The sequence below is a fragment of the Brienomyrus brachyistius genome, chromosome 6 (assembly GCF_023856365.1).
Source record: "Brienomyrus brachyistius isolate T26 chromosome 6, BBRACH_0.4, whole genome shotgun sequence".
In the NCBI taxonomy this organism is placed as follows: Eukaryota; Metazoa; Chordata; class Actinopteri; order Osteoglossiformes; family Mormyridae; genus Brienomyrus; species Brienomyrus brachyistius.
The window spans coordinates 19,180,612-19,188,853 of record NC_064538.1 but is presented as its reverse complement, the minus strand read 5'-3'; positions in this window follow the sequence as shown (position 1 = coordinate 19,188,853).

The following is an 8,242-nucleotide window of genomic DNA, read 5'->3' as shown; positions in this document are numbered from 1 at the left end:
AAGCTGGCACGATCATGTAATATACATAGCGTGACGGGCGGCGGAAGACGATATCACTGCGGCGTTTATGATAGACGCCCCCACCCCCCCGACGCTGCGTGAAAGCGAAGTTCTGTCTCGTTAAAAAACAGAAGAAAATTCTTCTGGCTTTGAAAACGACGAGCCGTAACAAGGAGCGAGCTGTTTCCCCCAGCGATTTTTTTTTTCTTGCGATTTCCCGGACAACAGCAGTGCCACAGATAAGCCTCGCCCGGGGAGTGTATAGGACTATAATGAATCTGACAGTGTGTCCCCCCCCATCCCCCAGACACCCCCCGCTAATTATGGCTTTCATGTCAAGAGGGGCTGACATGCCTGTGTGGGTGCGTGCTTCGTACAATGATTCTTTATCTTGGGTCCGTTGCTCTACGATGCTCCCTCCACCCACCTGGTACCGGCTTCCCATAAAGCCGACCACAGAGGCATCTGACTGCCTCACTGCCTCCATTATTGTCACTCGGAACACCGGTGAATAACAGCGATTCAGACTGATTGCAGATGTTTAAAATAAATGGGTCAAATCTCGCCCGTCTCCCTTAATTAACGCCGTCGCACTGGATCTGTCGGGCGGATTATCAACAAATAATGTCACAGAGAGGCTCTGAGACTCGGTGGTACGCCGGATAATTGGCAGCACTGTCGCTCCATCATCTTTTCATTCCAGAACTGTCTGTGTGTTCTCTTCTGCAGAACCCGGAGTCCAAGCAGACGGCGACCCCGTGGGTACCCTGGGTTACATGTAGCTAGTCGGCAGCTGTTTTCCGCAAGATGCCCCTTGCAGGGACTTCAGGGCAATTACATGGCCAGCATGTGTGCTGCCCGTGGAGCTACTCTAAGGGTCTTACCTCAGACCCTTTGTGGAAAATGTGCATGACTTAAAATTCCAGACAGAGAACACAATTTAAAATTAAGACATTTGATGTTTATTTAGAGATTTGACCAGGGGATATATGGCTTGATTGCTAACACAGTGGGTATGTTTTTACAGTGTTTATTGTACTGTGGTACTGACAAAATGTACAAAAAATAGCAAAGGGTACAGCTCTGATAGACTGACATTTGATTGACTGGTGTCCTGCCGTGTGCTTTCTGGTCCAGGCATGCTGTGACCTTGTACTGGATGGATGGATGGATGGATGGATGGAATGCAGTTTATACAGGAGTCTCCAAGCAATCACCCCGTTTCAACCCAGTGCCCTAATTTGCAAATATGAATGAGAAGGAGCACTGGGTATAAACAATATTTTAATAATTCAATAATTCCCATGCAAAATCATTCCACAAATACAGGCAATTAAAGTAAAACTCAACAATTAACCCTAACATTCAACTAAATTTCACAGTCTGTTAATTATTCATCACATACACACTGTTAAATAGACATTTAATTGATTGCCTTTATAATAAACAAAGAACATCTTCAGACTCCTCTCTCTAACAAATAGTCAAGTGCCAGGATCCCTGCGTTGGTGTAGACTACATTACCCAGCAGTACTCTGTGTACTCAGCACCACTTCCTGCTGAGTCAATTGTCTGCTTGCATTTTCAATACATTAGTTTCACAATGTGGTTAACTGTGTGCACCAATTAGTTTCCTAATAATAACGTGCTTTCCCGATCCATTAAATCACACTACTTTTGCAAGGTAATTTCTGATATTTTCTTGCATTAATGTTTCACTTAAAATGTTTATTTTGCTGGATTGTTCAGTCCTTGTCACACATAGCTATTGAGATATTTTCCAAGATTTTTTTGGCTTCTATGTGTACATTTCCTCAATGAAACGGCAAGATTGTAAGGCTGCACAGAAAGTGCACTTAAACTTTGTGTTTCCAGGAAACCTTGGGAGATGCAACTTGGATCCATACTGAAATTTCATGCGGAAACCCAGTCATTTTCACAGCAGAAGGCTGGACCTTGAGGCGGTCTGTCCATTTTCGGTAACTGTTTATGCTGTACAGGAGTTGCTTTCGAACCGGGAGCCAATCCCAGGAAACACCGGGATCGGGCGGCGTCCCAAACGCAATGCCAGTCCATCGCAGGCCGCAAATATTACAGGCAATTCAGAGATACCAATTCACCTAAAAGGCATGATTTTCAGGCTGTGGGAGGAAGCAGAGAACCTGGAAGAACCTCAGGCGACCTCAACGAAAATGTGACGCCCAGACGCAGACTGGAGTCTAAAGATAGGTGGTTAGAGAAAACTGGTGTCTCTAAATTGCCATGAGTGTGTGTGTGTGTGTGTGTGTGTGTCAATATGCCCTGTGATGGACTAGCAATCTATTCAGGGTATTTGTTTTGTTGCCTGGCATACACTGCAGACCCCCTTCTTCTAAATAAACAGTTCACTAGGTGGGTGATGAGATGGTCCTAATGACAGTCATCCTTTATTAAATTATTCTTGATCACGATGTAAACTGGGATAAGTGGTTAGAAGATGGATGGATGGATGGATGTTGAGTGATTTACAAGCGCTGATATCCTTTCTCTTAGAGGATTATATAGTCGTTCTGCCGACAGACTAATCCAGTGAGTCACGGGTTGCTCATTAGTCTGCGCTTTGCCCTCCTGCCTTCCCTCATGGTTTGCGTGGTACTTGAAAATACCGTCTAAATGCTACAACCTTTCGTCGCCGCATTAGTCTCAGTTCAGTGACGTGTAGGCTCTGCATGATGCTTTATTTTACAACAGGTAAACAACAACAACAAAAAACCCCCATAAAATTACATTTTTAAGCTCATGAAAGTGCAGATGGCTATTAATGAAAGACGGAAGTGTTTGTTTTATCGTCCTGGATGTGTACCACTCAGTTTTACCGTTCCTTTAAATGTTTTTAATTATTATTTGTCATCTGATAAGAGCCCTTTCCTCATTCTGTTCTCTAACGATATGAGTCATTAATGCAATTAAATAAGACCTTCTCGGTTGTGTTCGTTGAAACTTCAGTTTGCGGTTGGCCCGCTTTGTTATGACTTATTATACTCTGCTCAAAGAATCCGGGACGTCTTTGAACCCGGCTGATCTTCGACATTTAAATGGGCTCGTAATGATGCTTCTGTGCAGCAAGACTGTACTGAAACTGGCAAAATAAGCAAATTAAAAACAAAAGAAAGCATGCAAAGCTACAAATCACCGGTTACTGGTGATAAATTAGCAAGGCTGTCGATTAAGCGTGTTTCACACGGCTTGCGTAACACCTGGGTATCACATTGATGTTGAGTTACTCCGCTGACCTTAACAGCCAGCTGAAGCCATAGCTATCGGCTGCATACATTTCTAAAGCATTATTCCATCATCAGTTTCTGGCTGTTTAAAACAAATGAACGATATGAAATACTTTGATGGACTGGCATCATGGTCAGGGTATATACCAGCCTTCTGCCCTGTACTGCCTGTGACAGGCTCCAGCCCTTCCCAAAACTCTCACCGGGATAATCAGTCGGGCAGGTTGATGTAATGGGGGCAGATGGTCACCGGTTCAATTCCTGTGGTCGGCAGAGTGGTTTTACTGTAGGGACCTTAGGCAAGGCCCTTATCCCTGTTTTCTCAACTGTATGTTTGGATAAAAGCATTTTTAGATAAATAATTGTAAGTGTATTTGGTCACTGCTTCTCCTGTACCCCCTCGATTCTTGCTGTAAGAAATTACAGTTACTGCATCCAGTGCATGATTCCAGCCCGTGATCAGTCCTGCTAATTGCAGCACAGAGCAGTATCCTCACAGTGCAGTAATACCTGCTGTAAACACAACAGACTTTTCTTTTGAGGAGGCCGGATCTGTACTAGATTTAACTTGAAAGCTTCTGTTCACGGCACGCTATCGTTAAGATGTACCTCACACTACCCGCTTTTCAAACCCGTCTTCAATATCTTCTAGACAGCCTTTTGCTCTCCTTTTAGGATTTACCAACAGCAAAACGTCTGCACGCTGCGATGGAGACATCACAGGCCCGCAGCTGAAAGTTGCAAAAAGCCGCTTCACCAGATTCCGAGGGCTCTCGGCACGTGCTGTGTACGCGTGGTTCGTGCAAACTTACAGTTTAAGCCCCGATGAAGCATGTGTGTGTTTTGGGAACGGGGAGCCTCTACAAAGGAGAGATGGCGGCTGAAATGACCTTGCGAGGGAGAAAAACAAAAATCACATTCAGCAGCATTTCATCGCGCTGAAGTTTGCACAGAGCTCATGCAGGTAAAGGTTTTGAAGAAAAACAAGAATTTTTTCATTTTCTATTAGAATCTAATAACCGCTTCAATAAGCTGATAAAAATCTCATAACTGAAATACTTTATATTATGTTCCATATTACTATATCTGTAATACTTATCTCCATTTGATTCTTATAAAGCAATTTAGGAATTCATCGAATAGCTTTTTATTCTGGCTGTTAATAACTTATATCTGAATCCTTGATACAAGTATTGCATGATTACAATGCAAACATCATGCAGTATTTACAATAAGTCCCCTAAATGACATAAACTCAACACAATGAAATTCGTCTGCAATCTACATTGATAACTTTGCGGACATACACAAACTTATAATTGCTTTGTCAACTGCAAAAGAAATCCTGTTGAGTAATGTAAGAAAAATGATTTTTTAAAAAAGGAACTGATTCACTTGTGCGTTCAGCCATGCCTGGCGTTAGAGAAGTAGAATAGTCAATGGCAGTCAAATGGAGGGAGACCAGAGGAACAGTTGAGTAAGGGATGGAGTAAACGGGCAGAAACCCAAGTGACCCCTCATCCATAGCTCGACTTCTGTAGGACAGCACTGCAGCTTGGGGGGGGGGGGGGGGCAGAAAATGATGTATTTGTCTGTGTTTATCATGCTGTACATCATCTGTGGGATGGAATGAGGATGGAAAAGGTTGCTCAGGTGAATCAAGTTGTTTGATTGCCTACAAAAATTCTTGACTGGAGAAAATACATATAAAGTCACTTATTTCAAGTTTTACGCTTAATGTTCCCACAGTGCTCATCTTTTCTGTCTCTTCTCACAGAAGTTATGGGGAGCGAAAATATTAAAGGTTCATTGACTAAGACTAAGAATATGCCCAGGTTTGCTACAAAGCTTCCCCTGGCCTGTAGAAGGATGCTTGATTAATTTACCGACTTCAGAAAGACATAATAGAGCATTTTTCCAGTCGATAATCACTAACATTTTCTTTTCTGAGGATTGATCCCGAACTTATGTTTTTCTGTAGACTAGATAATAAAAAAGTGTAACCTCTTTTGAGTTATTGATTGAACCATTGATATACTCTTATGGGGATCCTGGAATTTCATTCTGTGTTCTCCAATATGCTTCAATGAGCTGTTTTTTGAGTTTAGAATTGCATCATCTTGGTGATTTCATTGCATTATTACTAATACTAGGAGCAGGGTAGCTTGTGGCAACACCCACAGGCGGTATTGTTACACAGTGTCCTGTCTGCAGTCTCAGTCACCAGGGTTCCCCATGGATGCTCTTTGTCACGATCACTGAACCCATTGCCTTGCTGCTGGATGTCTTCTGCTTATATAATATAGTTATTCTATGCATTATCATGTGAAATAACCAGTGATCGGCACAGCTAACCAAAAGTCAGCTTTGATAACCACTAATCCGCTATGTCCAAAACTTAAATCGATAATGCTAAACTGGTGAACTTCTAAAAAGCTAACGATAACCACTAACTTTCATTATATGAATTTTGCTTCGTTTTGTTCTTTGGCTCTGAAACTCTTAAACGCATACTTGGAGAACAAAATTTTTTATGTGTTTAACACTGAAGTCCCATGTGATTACTAGGGGATATTTAGGACTTACCCAAGTGGCTGTCATTGGATTCTGTCTCTGGAATAAATCTGTGCTGAAATTTTCTTTTTAATACTCTGTTTGCAAGATAGAAGTGTTTTTGTCGGAGGAGCCCTATTTCGCAACTGGCCCATGCTAACATTTTGCCCTCAGTGAAGCCACTTGGGAACCACAAACATTGCGCTGTTTACCCGAAACTAGGTAGGAGGGTCTCAACTCTCTGTTGTAGTTCTGTCAGTTAGAACCTGGAAAATATGGGTCTGTATCACGAAACAGGATTTCTTCCTTAGCCAGATAACTTGTGAGATTTAAGGTAATCTAGGCTGTAAGTGAACAAAGCTAAAGTCTATTTAATCTAGGGTACCTTAAATCTGACACGCTACCTGGCTCATCAGCTTTCTGATACAGGCCCCTGTTCTCCGCTTAGTTTGGGGTACCTACATTGAAATTAACTTATACATTTACATTTATACTACCTTAAATCTGACAAGTTATCGACCTTGTGTTTACACAGAGTCAGCTAACAGTATGCCAGATAGACTGTTGCAGACACTCTCACGACAGACTAATATGCGTGATTATAGGGTTTTGGCCGTTAAACTTTATTCACTTTACCTGCGAAAAAAGATTTACAATTAGCGGAACTAAACTTAGCAGAAGCTAATTTGTCTACTAATGGTTTTCAAAGTTAGCAGAAACGCTAATACACTGACAAAAAAAATCAGCTTCGCTAATTAGCGGTTAGTGGATTAGCGGAATCAGCTTATCCGATTTCTCCTTGACTTCACAGATGTGTGTCTTTTGTGCATTTGTGTATTTTTTCCTTACCTTTAGAAAGTTTCAAGAGATATTAGCAGATGATATTTGCGTAATGGATTTACTACTGGATTCTTTACACTTTAATTAGTCAAAAACGTTTTGCGTCTCCCATGCTTATTTAGCATAAAGGTCCCAGTTCCTGGTGTGTGGTGTGACAGCGGCACACAAACGTGGCCAGGAGCTACAAAAGTTCCAAACAAGGGACCACATTCCGGAACTCCTGTGTGAAAGCGCCTGTTCACTATTTCATTCCTCAAAAATCTGACCGCCTCGTGTTATTTGGTGACCTGCTTATGACAGCTTGTTCTCGGATGCACAGATTGACATCTGGATTGACACGCTAGACCGTGTTTTTTTAAACATAGATAGATAGATAGATAGATAGATAGATAGATAGATAGATAGATAGATAGATAGATAGATAGATAGATAGACTTGAATTATGATTAATGGTCATCGTACAGCTGTAGTGTACCCCTCAAAAGTTATTCATATTCATAAATGTTTACAATTTGAAACTTAAATGGAAGCACAGTATATAACATGTTTTAATAGTGTAAATTTTTGCATTGAAATATGATTCATGTTGTATTTAGTTTGTTAGAAAATAAAACACAATAAAATACAATTTTTCACATTCGCATTGTGCTGAGGAAACTTTTTTCTGGGGCTATAAAGGAAACAGAAAGATGATACGCGGCAGAAGCCTAAAAATCTATTTAGAACATCCTTGTAGCATTTTGAACGGCTCTGAAATCGCGGCCGCGCTCAGATCTATTTTGAGGCCCCGTTGCCGTCTTTGTGATTTTCCCCGCTGTCAATCAAAGCCGTCAGTTTTAGTAGCCTATTAATCATCCTGGCGTCCCTTCAAATTTAAGCCAGCGCTCCTCTCGCTGATGAATTATAAATATATGTTCTTCTTGAAATGACATCCAGGTTTAATTTATGAATATACCCTACTCGCTCAGGCCCTCGAGGAGACCGCCAGTGTTTACCCGCTGCGGGGATGGCTCTTCTCCTTATCTGAGGTATGTTTCACAGCGGTTGAGTATCCTGTGTGTGTGTTTTTTTTTCTGCAGTCTGGCTTACAGCCCCATCACAGTTACAGTAGAGTCATGATATGAAAGGTGGGACTAATGCGTGGTTTGGTCGGCAAATGGCTCGACTTGCACACCAGCTTGCTCCCGCTAGGCCTGAAACAGACGGATGCATATTTCTCACAGATAAGAAGCTCACAGCCCAGAAAGTGAATGTCTTTATCTGTCGGGGGGCAAGATCCCTGCCACCGTACCCCTGCAGGGAGAATAACCCCAACCTTAGGAAAGGGAGATCTCAGCTTCTAGATAAAAATGAGGTCACCGAGACAAAGCTGCGACTTAGTGCTTTTCTTCACATTTAATCAGATTTTATCCCATTTTTCCATGACAGATTGCCTTTGAAAATCCCGTAGACTTCTCAGCTGGATCTAAAAAATAGATCTCTGCAGGATCTTCAATAAATTAAATGCTATCCCCTCTCCAAGTGTCTCAGGACATCTGGAAATGAGATTATTGTAAGATCCCAAGGCTTTTTGACTTTTTTTTTTT